Below are 17,097 nucleotides of genomic sequence, written 5' to 3' on the forward strand. Positions count from 1 at the left end.
CGGGCTTGAGAGGCCGGATGGCCTACTCCTGCTCCTATTTCTTATGTTCTTATGTTCTTGTCAAAATCCTCATTCTCTACCACCCACCCAAGTACCATAACATTTTCTCACCAAGATATCTTCACTGCTTTCCTCCCTCAGCCTCATCACTGAGAAACCTCTCATCCTCGGTGATTTCATCATTCATCTCAACTTATCATGCTCTCTCTCCTCTGAGTTCATTACTCGCCTGCCCTCCCTTAATCTCTCCCTCCATATAAACTCCCCTACCCATATTCACGGCCACCCTCTTGACCTTTTCATCTCTCGTTGCCTCATTACCCCGCTTGTGACAATCACAGGTAAGGCCATCTCTGATTACTTACTCATATTGCCCTCCATCCACATATCCTTTCCCTTCCCAATCCTATTTCCTTTTGTGTCTGCCCCAGGAAAAAACTCTCCCAATTCACTTACAACAGCACTTTCAAAATCCTAACTCTCCAGCCTTTGGCCCTCCATTCACCACGACATTTCTGTAGCTACTGATCTGCTCAACAGCATCCTCACCACCACCTTATTGTCCTAGACTCCATTAAAAGCATTACTCTTTCTCACCTTGGTCATTCCCCCGATTACACCCTTCATCTTCGCTCCCTGAAGTCCAAGAATTCAGACTTGAATGGATATGGCGGACAACTGGTTTAGTCATACATCGGCAGCTCTGACTGGACCACATAAAGGACCTTCAGGTCCTACTGTCCTCTGCCAAAACAGCGCACTGTTTCAGAATCATCCTGGAATACAAAGATAACCTCGTGTTCTATTCTCTACTGCTCACCGTCTTCTTACATCCCTCTTCTCCGCCTCCACAACTCTCACCTTCAATAACAACTGCGATGAGCTCATGGAGTTTTTTGTCAGCAAGATTGAGACCATCCGTTTGGCTGCCTCTGTTGCTTACCTCCTTCCCCCCAGCCCAACAGGCCAAATTCCTCCAAGGTTCCCCCTGCCCTAGCCCTGAACTCGCATATTTCCTTGTTTCCTATCTCCCCTCATGTCCTCTCTGTGCTCATTTTGTCCATGAAACCCACTTCCTGCTCCCTTTACCCTATTCCCACTAACTGCTGACCACCCAACTTTCCTTGCTGGCTCCCATGTTAGCTAATATTGCTAACGGTTCTCTCTCCTCAGGTACTGTCCCCCTCCCCTTCAAATATGCTGTCATCACCCCGCTCCTCAGAAAAAAACAACCCTTGACCCCCTCTGTCTGTGCAAACTACCAACCCATCTCCAAACTCTCTTTCCTCTCCAAATTCCTTGAATGTGCTGTCGCCTCCCAAATCTGTTCCCATCTTTCCCAGAACTCCATGTTTGAAGCCCTCCAATCAGTTTCCTGCCCCTGCCACAGTACCAAAACGGCTCTCGTCAAATTCACAAATGACATTCTATGTGACTGTGACAAAGATAAACTATCCCTCCTCGTCCTTCTCGACCTGTTTGCAGCCTTTGACACGGTTGACCACTCCATCCATCTCCAACGCCTCTTCACCATCGTCCAGCTGGGTGGGACTGCACTCGCCTGGTTCCATTCTTATCTCGTTACCTCTGGTGTCCCCCAAGGATCTATCCTTGGCCCTCTGCTATTTCTTAGCTTCCACACTCCATAAATGTAAGCTCATCCAAAACTCAGCTGCCCGTGTTCTAACTCGCACCAACAACTCATCACCCCTGTGCTCGCTGACCTACATTGGCTCCTGGTTAAGCAATGCCTCGATTTTAAAATTCTCATCCTTGTTTACAAATCCCTCCATGGCCTCGCCCCCTCGCTATTTCTGTAATCTCCTCCAGCCTCAAAACACCATGAGATGTTTGTGCTCTTCAAACTCTGCCCTCTTGAACATCCCTCATTATAACTGCCCAACCATCGGTGGCTGTGCCTTCAGCTGTTTGGGCCCTAAGCTCTGGAACTCTCCCTAAACCTCTCCGCTTCTCTGCCTTTCTTTCCTCCTTTAAGACACTCCTTAAAATCTACCTCTTTAATCAAGCTTTTGGTCATCTGCCGTAATTTCTTCTTTGTGGCTCGATGTCAAATTTATCTGTTTCATCGTGTAACACTGCTGTGAAGCGCTTTGGGACGTTAAAGGCTCGATATAAATACAAGTTGTTGAAGTCGTTGTTGTTATATGTAAATGAGGCCTAAGCATTAATTCCTGGTGCGCTGGCTCAGACTCATTTCAATCTCAAAATTTTGTGAACATATATTCTACAACTTCCACAAGACGTGGTTAGAATGGCCCCAAGTTTCCATGTGATTTGCTCCTGATTTTTAGGAGCAACTGGTGTAGAACGGAGTATCTTAGAAATCGGAATTCTCCACATTTAGTTTTCTGCAGTTCTAGTCAGGTAGAACAGTTTCACTTTGGAACAGAATTTTTTTTTCAAAAGGGGGCGTGTCCGGCCACTGACGCCTGATTTGAAAGTTTCCACAGTGAAAACGTACTCCAAACTAACTTAGAATGGAGCAAGTGAAGATTTTTGTAGGCTTGAAAAAACCTTGTCTACACTTTAAAAAATCAGGTGCAGTTTACAAATTAGGCGTCGGGAACGAGGTGGGGGGGGGGAAGGGGGGGGGAATGGAAGTCATTAAATTCTACAATCAATCCTTAGTTATACTTATACAAATATTATACAAATAAATCCAACCTGAATAAACATTTATAAGCAAAGAAAAGATTAAATAAACCATGTTCCTACCTGTGTGAAAGTGCTTCAGGCAGGCCTTGCAGGCAGCGGTGTGGCGTCAGTGTCTCGACGGCAGTGGCAGCAAGCAGCCTTCGAGCTGAGCTGCTGTGCTTGAGGCAGGCCTTCATTCCCCACGAAGATGCAGCACCCGGATGGACTTGAGGCCATTCGGCCATGGGATTGCAGCGGCGTCAGTGGCTGGCCGGGAGCCAAAGAATGAACACAGGACACACGCAGCTCATTAAGGTTCTTGAGGCCATTCGGCCACGCTTTAGGGGCCAGTCAGTGGCTGGCCGGCAGCCAAAGATACAGCAGCAGCCTTCGAGCTGTGAGGGGGACTGAGGCCATTTGGACAGGGAGAGGCAGCCACATCGACAGTTTTATATTTAAATTTGCAGAATGGGTGCTGCATTGTCAACACCACATATTATGCAATGGTTTGATCCAAACACACAGTCCTTAATTTGCAGGCACCGGTTCTGCAAGTTTAGCAGTGAAAAGCTGAACTCACTGATTTCAGCAGGTGATTTATTCAGCAGTGCTGCTAAAAGCACTCTCTCACACACAGAAATATCAAGAAAATTAAAATACAAGCCTTTGCAGGGGTCCAAGAAACAAATCTTCACTTTTTCTGCAGCACTTTTAAAAATGGCCGAGTGCCAATGTTTACTTCAGACTGCGCGTGCGCGAACGCTCCAACGCGGACGCGCAGGGTTGCTGGCACCAAGAAGCCTCATTTCAATTGTACCCGCCCCCTCCTACTTACAAAATCGGCGCGACTGGTATACTCCGCCTCCTGTGCGCCGCGCCAAGCAGACATCGAGCTCCAAGGAGCTCGAGAATACCGCACTTTTTTTCCGGCGCTGTTTTCGGCGTGTAAAACAGGTGCCCAGCTCTGAGGTGCACCTTTTTCACCACGTGTGGAAACTTGGGGCCAATGTTTTAACAGATGAGTGCTCATGAACTCGAGTGAATTTTTGTTACACCTTTCCAGATTCTGGGGTGGAAGTGCATGTGCTTGTAGACATTGGATGAGGAGAGAATCTAGATCAGCTGTGATGTTCACAAATAACCTGCTGACACTGTCCAGGCTCACACATGAATGGCGACTTGGACTAGATACTAGAAAATGAAGGAGGCCAGCTGTCTCCTACACCGGACAGGCGAACGTGTTCAAAAAAGGGTAAGGAGAAAAATTGACAGAAGAAATTGGAGTCAAAAACACACAAGACTCATTTGGTGTTCAGCTACTAAATATTAAGATATGGCATTACAACTTAAAAACAATATACCTCTAATGGAGTGTTTCATAAGACTGTACTTAGGTACACATGGTTTAAAATATAATTTACATATAACTGTTTCTTACATAGTCAGCTATTTGCTAATCAATGTAACAATTTAGCTATTTACAAACTTAATATGACTTAATATGGAAGATTTTTAACCTTGTCTTGAGACAGAGGAATGACTTTCACATTAATATACGTAGTGCAAGTTGTCACAGGAGATGGTACCATTCCCTGGTCACACTACACAATACATTACATAACATTCTGTTGACAAAGCTGAAACACAATTTAAGATTGTAGTTGTTGTGTATCTGTAAAGCATGCACTCCCATGTTCCGCAACCAGGGAGTTCATCCCCTGAAGTCCCAAGGGATCCCAGCACTGTATATAAGCCGGCCCCCAAGGCCTGTTCCTCACTCTGGAGTGTTTTATTAAAGACTGAGGTCACTGTTACTTTAACCTCATCTGTGTTAGGAACACAATAACTGGCGACGAGAATACAAATCCAATGCAAAGATGCAGCAAACTGTGGGCATCCTGGAGAAGTTCTAGGAGGGTGAGGACTGGGAAGCCTATGTCGAACAGCTAGACCAGTACTTGTAGCCAACGAGCTGGACGGAGAAGGAAGCGCTGCAAAAAGGAGAGCGGTCCTCCTCACGGTCTGCAGGGCACCGACCTACAGCCTCATGAAGAATCTTCTGGCTCCAGTGAAACCCACAGATAAGTCATATAAGGAGCTGTGTACACTGGTTCGGGAGCATCTTAACCCGAGGGAGAGCGTGCTGATGGCGAGGTATCGGTTCTGCACGTGCCAGCAATCTGAAGGTCAGGAAGGGCGAGCTATGTCACCGAGCTAAGGCGACATGCAGGACAATGTGAGTTTGATGGCTACCTGGAGCAAATGCTCAGAGACTTTTTTGTACTGGGCATTGGCCACAAGACCATCCTATGAAAACTTTTTGACTGTAGAGGCACCAACCCTCAGTAAGGCCATTGCGATAGCACAGGCGTTTATGTCCACCAGTGATAACACCAAACAAATCTCTCAGCACAAAAGTGCTAGCAATGTTCATAAATTATCTGGAACTGTGTTTGCGAGAAGAAATGTACAGGGCAGAACCCATGAGTCTGCAACTGCCAACAGGCCTCAGGTGACCCAGATGACTCGAGTCCCCAACAAAGGATGAATGTAAGGCAGTTGCTGGCGTTGTGGAGGCTTCCATTCAGTCTATTCATGCCGCTTCAAAGGGTATGTTTGCAAGAGCTGTGGAAAAATGGGATACCACCAATGAGCTTGCAAACGAGCTGCAAGCTCTGCAAAATCTGCTAACCACCACGTGGCAGAGGACGATCGGTCCATGGTGGATCAAAGCAATTTCGAGCCTCAGAGAGAGGAGGCAGATGCTGAAGTACATGGGGCACACACATTTTCGACAAAATGTCCACCTATAATGCTAAAGGTAAAATTGAATGGCTTACCCATCGCCATGGAACTGGACACTGGCGCTAGCCAAACCATCATGAGTAAAAAGATGTTTGAGAGACTGTGGTGCAACAAGGCACTCAGACCAGCCCTGAGCCCTATCCACACGAAACTAAAAACGTACACCAAAGAGCTTATCAATGTCCTGGGCAGCGCCATGGTCAAGGTCACCTACGAGGGCACGGTACACGAACTGCCACTCTGGATTGTCCCGGGTGATGGCCCCACACTGCTTGGAAGGAGCTGGCTGGGCAAAATCCGCTGGAACTGGGATGACTTCCGAGTGCTATCACATGTCGATGAGGCCTCATGTACCCAGGTTCTTAACAAATTTCCTTCCCTTTCTGAGCCAGGCAATGGAAGCTTTTCCGGGGCAAAGATGCAGATCCACTTGGTCCCAGAGGCACAACCCATTCACCACAAGGCGCGAGCGGTACCTCACATGATGAGGGAGAGAGTGGAAATCGAGCTGGACAGGCTGCAACGTGAGGGCAGCATCTCCCCAGTGGAATTCAGCAAGTGGGCAAGCCTGATTGTTCCAGTACTCAAAAGTGATGGCACGGTCAGGATTTACGGCGATTATAAAGAAACTATTAATCGTTTCTCAGGACCAATAACCGCTACCTAAGGCAGACGACCTATTTGCGACGCTGGCATGAGGCAAGACGATCACCAAGCTCGACCTGACTTCGGGCCTACATGACGCAGGAGCTGGAGGATTCTTCGAAAAGCCTCACCTGCATCAACACGCACAAGGAACTGTTCATCTACAACAGTTTCCCGTTTGGAATTCGGTCAGCTGCAGCGATCTTCCAGAGAAACCTGGAGAGCCTACTCAAGTCGGTACCACACACAGTGGTCTTTTAGGATGACATATTGGTCACGGGTCGGGACACCGCCGAGCATCTACAAAACCTGGAGGAGGTCCTCTTCATCGACTGGATCGCGTAGGGCTCCGGCTGAAGAGGTCGAAATGCATCTTCACGGCAACAGAAGTGGAGTTTTTGGGGAGAAAGATCGCGGCGGACGGCAAGACAGAGGCTATCAGGAATGCACCCAGGCCACAGAATGTCACAGAGCTGCGGTCATTCCTGGGACTCCTCAACTATTTTGGTAACTTCCTCCCAGGGTTAAGCATTTTAGAGCCCCTACATGTGTTATTGCGCAAATGTGAGAACTGGGTATGGGGAAAAAAACAAGTAATTGCTTTTGAGAAAGCCAGAAACATTTTATGCTCCAACAAGCTGCTTGTATTGTATAATCCGTGTAAAAGACTCGTGCTAGCATGTGACGCATCATCGTACGGAGTCGGGTGTGTATTACAACAAGCTAACGTTGTGGGGAAGTTGCAACCTTCGCCGATGCTTTCAGGATCTTGTCTAAGGCTGAGAGAGCCTACAGCATGATTGAGAAAGAGGCATTAGCGTGTGTGCTCGGGGCAAAGAAAATGCATCAGTACCTGTTTGGCCTCAAATTTGAGCTGGAAACCGATCACAAGCCCCTCACATCCCTGTTTGCTGAAAACAAGGGGATAAATACTAATGTCTCAGCCCGCATACAAAGGTGGGCACTCGCGTTATCAGCGTATAACTATACCATCCGCCACAGGCCAGGCACCGAGAGCTGTGTGGATGCTCTCAATCGGCTACCATTGCCCACCACGGGGTGGAAATGGCGCAGCCTGCAAACTTGTTGATGGTGGCGCAGCCCGCAGACTTGTTGATGGTCATGGAAGCGTTTGAAAATGATAAATCACCTGTCACGGTCTGCCAGATTAGGACTTGGACCAGCCAAGATCCTCTGCTGCCCCGAGTAAAAAACTATGTACTGCATGGGAGCTGGGCCAGCATCCCCGTTGAAATGCAAGAGCCAATCAAGCTATTCCAGCAGCGAAAGGACGAGCTGTCCATTCAGGTAGACTGCCTGTTGTGGGGTAACCGCGTAGTGCTGCCAAAAAAGGGCAGGGAGACATTCATCTCAGATCTCCACAGCACACACCCGGGTATAGTAATGATGAAAACGATAGCCAGATCCCATGTGTGGTGGCCCGGTATCGACTCTGAATAGAGTCCTGTGTACGGCAATGCAGCGTATGTGCTCAGTTGAGCAACGCGCCCAGAGAGGCACCACAAAGTTTGTGGTCCTGGTCCTCCAGATCATGGTCGAGGATCCATGTCGACTATGCGGACCCGTTTCTCGGTAAAATGTTCCTGCTGGTGCTGGATGCTTTTTCAAAATGGATTGAATGTGAAATAATGTCGGGAAGCACCGCCACCGCCACCATTGAAAGCCTGAGGGCCATGTTTGCCACCCACGGCCTGCCTGACATACTGGCCAGTGACAATGGGCCATGTTTCACCAGTGCCAAATTTAAAGAATTCATGACCCACAATGGGATCAAACATGTCACCTCAGCCCGTTTAAACCAGCCTCCAATGGGCAGGCAGAGCGGGCAGTACAAACCATCAAACAGAGTCTTAAACGAGTCACAGAAAGCTCATTCCAAACCCGCCTGTCCAGAGTACTGCTCAGCTACCGCACGAGACCCCACTCGCTCACAGGGGTGCCCCCAGCTGAGCTACTCATGAAAAGGACACTTAAAACCAGACTCTCGCTGGTTCACCCCAACCTGCATGATCAGGTAGAGAGCTGGCGGCAGCAACAAAATGTAAACAATGGTCGCGCCACTGTGTCACGGGAAATTGATCTGAATGACCCTTTGTATGTGCTAAACTATGGACATGGTCCCAAGTGGATCACGTGCACGGTAATAGCTAAAGAAGGGAATAGGGTGTTTGTAGTCAAACTCGACAATAGACAAATTTGCAGAAAGCACCTGGACCAAACTAGGCTGCGGTTCACAGACTGCCCTGAACAACCCACAGCAGACACCACCTTTTTCGAGCCCACAACACACACCCAAAGGATCAACGACACCACGCCGGACCAGGAAATCGAACCCATCACGCCCAACAACCCAGCAAGGCCAGGCTCACCTAGCAGCCCTACAGGGCCAACAACACGCCAACCAAGCGAGGGCACAGCCAACACACCAGAACAGACATTTGTACCGAGGCGGTCCACCAGGGAAAGAAAGGCTCCCGACTGCCTCACCTTGTAAATAGTTTTCACTTTGACTTTGCGGGGGGGGTGGGGTGAGTGATGTGTATCTGTAAAGCATGCACTCCCATGTTCTGCCACCAGGGAGCTCATCCCCTGAAGTCCCAAGAGATCCCAGCATATAAGCCGGCCCCTAAGGCCTGTTCCTCACTTTGGAGTGTCTTAACAAAGACTGAGGTCACTGTTACTTTAACCTCCTTTGTGCAGCCTCATCTGTGTTAGGAACACAATAGTAGTCACACATACTTTCATGCCTAGAATACAGAGCTTAGATGTCAGAGATCTGGTGAACGAGATTATTGACCAGCATCTAGAGTAAATGAAAACTTTTCAGAAATGAATACTCGCATACAATTGTTCTTTCTCCCGGAAGACACAACCCCTTGTGTTGCTGACCAATCAGAATTTCACAGCAGCCACGCAGGAGTCTACATCCTTTAAACAATGCCCCATAAATTCCAGTCTCCCCGGGTCCGTACGGAGTGTGTACGGAGAGTGTACGGACCCGGGAAGGCATTACAAAAGTTGGTTTTCAGTGCATAATGCATCGCAATATCCATGCCCGTTTTCAGGGGCTATCAAATTTTGCCCCCATGGCTCTAGTTATAATGCCGTGGATCCCGTATGTTTATTTAACAACCTTATCAACTTGTCCTGCCAGCTGTCAGTGGTTTCCCTTAGGTGTTTTCGATGCACCCCCACGTTACACTAGTTCTCGACCTAGGAGTGATTACTGTTCTGAACAGATCAATGAGTCACGGACAAATACCTTGGTCTTAACCGTCAATGCTTTCTTAAAGCTACCTCAACACAGCAAAACTACAAGTAAACACAGTGACGATGTAGTACAATCCAATACCCTGGCGTGTCTAAACCACCCCTATCGCAAAGTGCCCAATGTCTAAACCCTCTGCTCAGATCCACTGTGTACCCCTGAATCTGTACCGACCGTCTGGGCATACCCCTATGGTCCTTGCAGCAAAACCTCCCCACTGAAACCCTTCTAATGCTTGGTTGGGAGAACACACAACATCTCCTCACACATTGGCTGTGTTCTTAAAGAAGGGTGGGCAGGGATGATGCTCACTGATTCGTTGGCTTACTTGCTGATTCTCCTGGTTCCTCACTGTCTATAGTATACAAGTCCCAATCTCCAGACTAGCTTTACAGTTGAATAGTGAGGCTCTAGTTGCTCGTTGGTGGTTTCTTCTCTCTGTCCCAGATGGAGTGCTCGGTTCTTGTAGAGGTGAAGCAAGCAAGAGCAAAAGAGAGAGAGAGACTGATGGCCACGCGGCCACCTTTTATATCCAAAGTCTGTTTGCTTCTTCTGGCTAAATAAAGATTTTCCTTGTTTCGACGCTTCTGTCTGAATGGTCCATGTGTATTCCAGTGATGGCTGGTGATGGGTTTTCGCTTCCAACTGGTCTGGGGCTTAATGGCTTTCATTTGTTCTGGTTTCCCGCCTCTCGGGGTTACCTCATCCAGGTAATGACGTGACCATTGACCAGTTCATATCTGATCTATCTCTGTCGAGTTCACGTTGCTGAACAATGGATCCTCCATCTTTGCCCATTACCTGTGATGAGTTACCTTCTCCTGGCCCATCAGATGTGGATTTTTCGTGTACACATGGAAAAATACCTGGGCCCCTCCCACAACAGGCTGCCAGCTCTTTCTGCTTTGAGAAATATTAAAACGCAATGTCCAGATAATGCCCAACAATCCTTGGGGAGCCGCTACATACACACCTTCAAAGATTTGTGTACGTAAACGTTACAAGGACACCCTCAAAGCCTCCCTGATAAAGTGCAACATCCCCACCGACACTTGGGAGTCCCTGGCCAAAGACCGCCCTAAGTGGAGGAAGTGCATCCGGGAGGGTGCTGAGCACCTCAAGTCTCATCGCCGAGAGCATGCAGAAAGCAAGCGCAGGCAGCAGAAAGAGCGTGCGGCAAACCTGTCCCACCCACCCCTTTCATTCAATGACTATCTGTCCCACCTGTGACAGAGACTGGGGTTTTCGTATTGGACTGTTCAGCCACCAAAGAACTCATGATAAGAGTGGAAGCAAGTCTTCTTCGATTCCGAGGAACTGCCTATGATGACTTCATGCCTGATAATTCACATAACACATCTGTGCTGGGGTGTGCAAATGAGAGAGTTTCTAACCTCCATGTAATATTTTATACCCAGGTCATTGCTCAAGCCTACACTGACTGGGACAGTCATTTGTATGTTCTGCTTCTACACGGTGATGTGCCACACTGAGCAAAGCAGCTACCCCTTAGCTCACACGATTATAAAGGGTGGAATGACCAACGCCTCCAAAAGCACTCTCAGAGACCCAAAGAATTCGGAGAAACAATGTTGAAAGCAAATGCCACCTTTACTGGTTATCAGCAAGCAACTCATAGCAGAATGGGTTCCTAAACGAGGTCTCAGCTCTTGATAGAGGTCAAGAACTGTTTGTTTTGGGAAGCGGTTTGTCTCTAAAAATGTTAGCCAGGTTCAGGCTAAGAACACATGCTCAGAATTCATATAGCCACACAGGAAGACGTTATTTTTCCCTTGGCTTGCTTTCCAAATCTCACTCTGTCTCAAACCAGAAAAATAATTTGTGGCATAACTTTTTACATACTGCCTATACTTACAACCGGACTTTATGGCGGGGGGGGGGGTGCGGGGGGGAAATTGCGGTCGGAGGCTTCCTGCGCCCTTCGACCGAGATTTTTTTAATGAAACTACCTGGTGGTCTCGGAGGAACATAGGATTGTGCTCTGAGGTTTAGTTTCGCAGGCCAGCATACGGCAACATGTCTTCCAGCATCACCTGCGGGTCCTGGGATCGCATGGGCCTGGACCACCAACCACTATGTAATATTCTCATTCATAGTAATGTGAGCGCCCAGCTCTGAGCTCCCGTTACTATCAATGAGAATACCCCTAAAAGCAAATAAAACACAAATATAAATTTAAAAAAACATTTCACTTTTTAATAATTAATAGAAATTGCATTTAATTAAATGATTTAGCGAAAAATATATTTTTTTTAAATTTAAAATAATATATTTTAATAGTGTTAAATATAAACTTACCTTCATAGACAGGGCTTTTAATATAAAAATAAGTAGCAACATTTATTTTTTCTACGTTTTAAAACTCTTACGCTAGTAAAAGTAGGCTATGCATGAGTTGAGCAAATAGCCCAAATCTCTGCTCGCGAAGGTCCTTCTCCCGCGGATGCATGGCAGAACGCAAAAACCATCGCGCCCCGAGAACCGGCATTTGCGAGGCCTCCTTGGGTGCGTGTGCACATCGTACACACCCGGAGAGGCTGCAATTTTCGGGCCTACATGGTCTGATTAGCATCTGTAATTTGGCGACAAAACCTCCAGAGAAAATTACAGGTGAGGCTAATAATTCCTCTTGTTGCTATGCTCAAGTGAGCATTCCTTTTTTTTGGTACATTTGGCAAGAATATAATTGTGTTGTTTTTAAACATAATTAGAATTCCACCAGAACTAATAAATAGAAGAAGTCTCCAAAAAGTAACCTGAGGAGTTCAAAATTACAAATTACACTTCACAATTAATGTATTCATTGGGTGCAAATGTACCCATACAGATTGTGAAAAATGGGCCCATTGCTAAGACATGCAGATCAATAGACCCATTGATAAACTACCAAAAGAATATTAAATCCCCCAAAATAATTCAAGGCTCTTGTTAGTTGTCTATGTTAAAACAGCATTGTAGTAGGGAAGAAATATGGAAAATTCCTGCTCTACTGCAGATAATTACTCCGAACAGAAAACTAATCAATTTGAAAATTTTACAAATGTAAACTTACTGATGCTAATGCTGGTGACCTCCATAAATACACCAATCAATTGAAAAAAAAAACTAATTATATGGAGAACTAAAGATAAATCACTACTTAACAAAGACATTGCACAAATGAGGAGCAATGTTTGGAATAAAAAGCATTGGAACTAAAATATTTGTAAATGAAGATCAGTCCACTCACCATTTCTGTCCAAGGGGGAGAACTTCGGGTCATTTGCGCCTCCTATGAGTGCCCCCGGTTTGGACGTGGGGTCCATGCAGCTTGTGATCAGCCTGGCGCTCTGCTTGAGTGCTGGGCTGTTGTCACAGCACCCCCGCTGCCCAGTGACCTGGATAAGACCCTTTTATTCCTGCAAAGAATGCAGCTTGGGCCCTTCCCTTTAATTCAGGGAAGGTCCCCTCGTACACAGCAGTATTACGCGGCCCAGTGCTTAGCGCTGCTGAGCGGTGCGGCCCCGCTAACGTGCAGAAAGGAAGCAGAGCACTTGATTTAGCGCTATACTTACTTTTGGAGGCGGTAACCCCAATTTCTCGCGAGCAGTGAGACTTCTGCGCCCGGTGTAAACTCTCGCACTTCGCTAGTGATACCATGCCGACATTTTTGGCCTCAAATCTCTATCTTCCTTTTATCATAGAAACATAGAAACATAGAAAACAGATGCAGGAGTAGGCCATTCGGCCCTCCGAGCCTGCACCACCATTCAATAAAACCATGGCTGATCATTCATCTCAGTACCCCTTTCCTGCTTTCTCTCCATACCCCTTGATCCCTTTAGCCATAAGGGCCATATCTAACTCCCTCTTGAATATATCCAATGAACTGGCATCAACAACTCTTTGCGGTAGGGAATTCCACAGGTTAACAACTCTCTGAGTGAAGAAGTTTCTCCTCTACTCAGTCCTAAATGCCGTACCCCTTATCCTAAGGTTGTGTCCCCTGGTTCTGGACTTCCCCATCGTCAGGAACATTCTTCCCGCATCAAACCTGTCCAGTCCCATCAGAATCTTATAAGTTTCTATGAAATCCCTCTCATCCTTCTAAACTCCAGTGAATAAAGGCCCAGTTGATCCAGTCCCTCCTCATATATCAGTCCCGCCATCATTGGAATCAGTCTGGTGAACCTTCGCTGCACTCCCTCAATAGCAAGAACGTCCTTCCTCAGATTAGGAGACCAAACTGAACACAATATTCCAGATGAGGCCTCACAAAAGCCCTGTACAACTGTCGTAAGACCTCCCTGCTCCTATACTCAAATCCCTTAGCTATGAAGGCCAGCATACCATTTGCCTTCTTCACCGCCTACTGTACCTGCATGCCAACTTTCAATGACTGATGAACCATGACACCCAGGTCTTGTTGCACCTCCCACTTTCCTAATCTGCCACCATTCAGATAATATTCTGCCTTTGTGTTTTTGCTCCCAAAGTGGATAACCTCACATTTATCCACATTATACTGCATCTGCCATGTATTGGCCCACTCACCTAACCTGTCCAAGTCACCCTGCAGCATTTTAGAGTCCTCCTCACAGCTCACACCGCCACCCAGTTTAGTGTCATCTGCAAACTTGCAGATAATTCCTTCATCTAAATCGTTAATGTATATTGTAAATAGCTGGGGTCCCAGCATGAGCCCTGCGGCACTCCAATAGTCACTGCCTGCCAATCTGAAAACGACCCGTTTATCCCGACTCTCTGCTTCCTGTCTGCCAACCAGTTCTCTATCCACATCAGTACATTACCCCCAATACCATGTGCTTTGATTTTGCACACCAATCTCTTGTGTGGGACCTTGTCAAAAGCCTTTTGAAAGTCCAAATACACCACATCCATTGGTTCTCCCTTGTCCTCAAAAAATTCCAGAAGATTTGTCAAGCATGATTTCTTTTCATAAATCCATGCTGACTTGGACCGATCCTGTCACTGCTTTCCAAATGCGCTGCTATTTCATCTTTAATAATTGATTCCAACATTTTCCCCACTACTGATGTCAGGCTAACTGGTCTATAATTACCCGTTTTCTCTCTCCCTCCTTTTTTTAAAAGTGGTGTTACATTAGCTACCCTCCAGTCCATAGGAACTGATCCAGAGTCGATAGACTGTTGCAAAATGATTTCTGTCGCCACTTCCTTAAGTACTCTGGGATGCAGACTATCAGGCCCCGGGGATTTATCGGCCTTCAATTTCCCTAACACAATTTCCTGCTTTATAAGGATATCCTTCAGTTCCTCCTTCTCACTGGACCCTCGGTCCCCTTGTATTTCAGGAATGTTATTTGTGTCTTCCTTCGTGAAAACAGAATCAAATTATTAGTTTAACTGGTCCAATATTTCTTTGTTCCCCAATATAAATTCACCTGAATCTGACTGGAAGGGACCTACATTTGTTTTCACTAATCCTTTTCTCTTCACATATCTATACAAGCGTTTGCAGTCAGTTTTTATGTTCCCAGAAAGCTTCCTTTCATACTCTATTTTCCCCCTCCAAATTAAATCCTTTGTTCTCGTTTGCTGTATTACAAAATTCTCCCAATCCTCAGGTTTGCTGATTTTTCTGGCCAATTTTTATGCCTCTTCCTTGGATTTAACACGATCCTTAATTTCCCTTATTAGCTACAGTTGAACCACCTTTCCCGTTTTATTTTTACTCCAGACAGGGATGTGCAATTGTTGCATTTCATCCATGTGATCTTTAAATGTTTGTCATTGCCTATCCACCATTAACCCTTTAAATATCACTCGCCAGTCGATTCTAGCCAATTCAAGTCTCATACCATCGAAGTTACCTTTCCCGAAGATCAGGACCCTAGACGCTAAATTAACTGTGTCACTCTCCATCTTAATAAAGAATTCTATCATATTATGGTCATTCTTCCCCAAGGGACTTCACACAAGATTGTTAATTAGTCCTTTCTCATTACACATCACCCAGTCTTGGATGGCTAGCTCTCTAGTTGGTTCCTCGACATATTGGTCTAGAAAACCATCCCTAATACACTCCAGGAAATCCCCCTCCACCGCATTGCTACCAGTTTGGTTAGCCTAGTCAATATGTAGATTAAAGTCACCCATGATGACTGCTGTACCTTTATTGCATGCATCCCTAATTTCTTTTGTTTGGTGCTGTCCCCACCCTCATTACTACTGCTTGGTGGTCTGTACACAACTTCCACTAGCATTTTCTGCCATTTGGTATTCCGTAGCTCCACCCATACAGATTCCATATCATCCAAGCTAATGTCCTTCCTCACTATTGCATTAATTTCCTCTTTAACCAGCAACACCACCCCACTACCTTTTCCTTTCTGTCTATCCTTCCTAAATGTTGAATATCCCTGGATGTTGAATTCCCAGCCTTGGTCACCCTGGAGCCATGTCTCCATGATACCAATTACATCATACATGTTAACTGCTATCTGTGCAGTTAATTCATCCACCTTATTCCAAATACGCCTCGCATTGAGGCTAAAGCCTTCAGGCTTGTCTTTCTAACACACTTTGCCCCTTTAGAATTTTGCTGTAATGTGGCCCTATTTGTTTTTTGCCTTGGGTTTCTCTGCCCTCCACTTTTACTACTCTCCTTTCTATCTTTTGCTTCTGCCTCCATTTTATTTCCCTCTGTGTCCCTGCATAGGTCCCCATCCCCCTGCCATATTAGTTTAACCCCTCCCCAACAGCACTAGCAAACACTCCCCCTAGGACATTGGTTCCGGTCCGGGTTCCAGGTGCAAACCGTCCGGTTTGTACTGGTCCCACCTCCCCCAGAACCGGTTCCAATGTCCCAGGAATTTGAATCCCTCCCTTCTGCACCATTCCTCAAGCCACATATTCATCTGAGCTTTCCTGCGATTCCTACTCTGACTAGCATGTGGCACTGGTAGCAATCCTGAGATTACTACTTTTGAGGTCCGACTTTTTAATTTAGCTCCTAGCTCCCTAAATTCGACTTGTCGGACCTCATCCCATTCTTTACCTATATCGTTGGTACCTATATGCACCACGACAACTGGCTGTTTACCCTCCCCCTTCAAAATGTCCTGCACCTGCTCCGAGACAACCTTGACCCTTCCACCAGGGAGGCAACATACCATCCTGGAGTCTCGGTTGCGGCCGCAGAAACATCTATCTATTCCCCTTACAATAGAATCCCCTATTACTATCGCTCTCCCACTCTTTTTCCTGCCCTCCTGTGCAGCAGAGCCACCCACGGTGCCATGTACTTGACTGCTGCTGCCTGTACCTAAAGATTCATCCCCCTCAACAGTACCCAAAGCGGTGTATCAGTTTTGCAGGAGGATGACTGCAGGGGATCCCTGCACTACCTTCCTTCCACTGCCCATCCCCTATCTGGCTGTTTACCCTTCACCTGCGGTAAGGCCAACTCACTAAACGTGCTATTCACGTCATTCTCAGCATCGCGAATGAATCCACCCGCAGCTCCAGTGCCGCAATGTGGTCTGTCAGGAGCTGTTGTCGGATACACATTCCGCATATGTAGTCGTCAGGGACACTGGAAGCATCCCAGACTTCCCACATAGTACAGGAGGAGCATAACACGTGTCCGAGCTCTCCTGCCATGACTTAACCCCTCGATTAACTTAATTTGGCAACAATAATGCTAAAGAAAAGAAAATG

The sequence above is a fragment of the Pristiophorus japonicus genome, chromosome 10 (assembly GCF_044704955.1).
Source record: "Pristiophorus japonicus isolate sPriJap1 chromosome 10, sPriJap1.hap1, whole genome shotgun sequence".
In the NCBI taxonomy this organism is placed as follows: Eukaryota; Metazoa; Chordata; class Chondrichthyes; family Pristiophoridae; genus Pristiophorus; species Pristiophorus japonicus.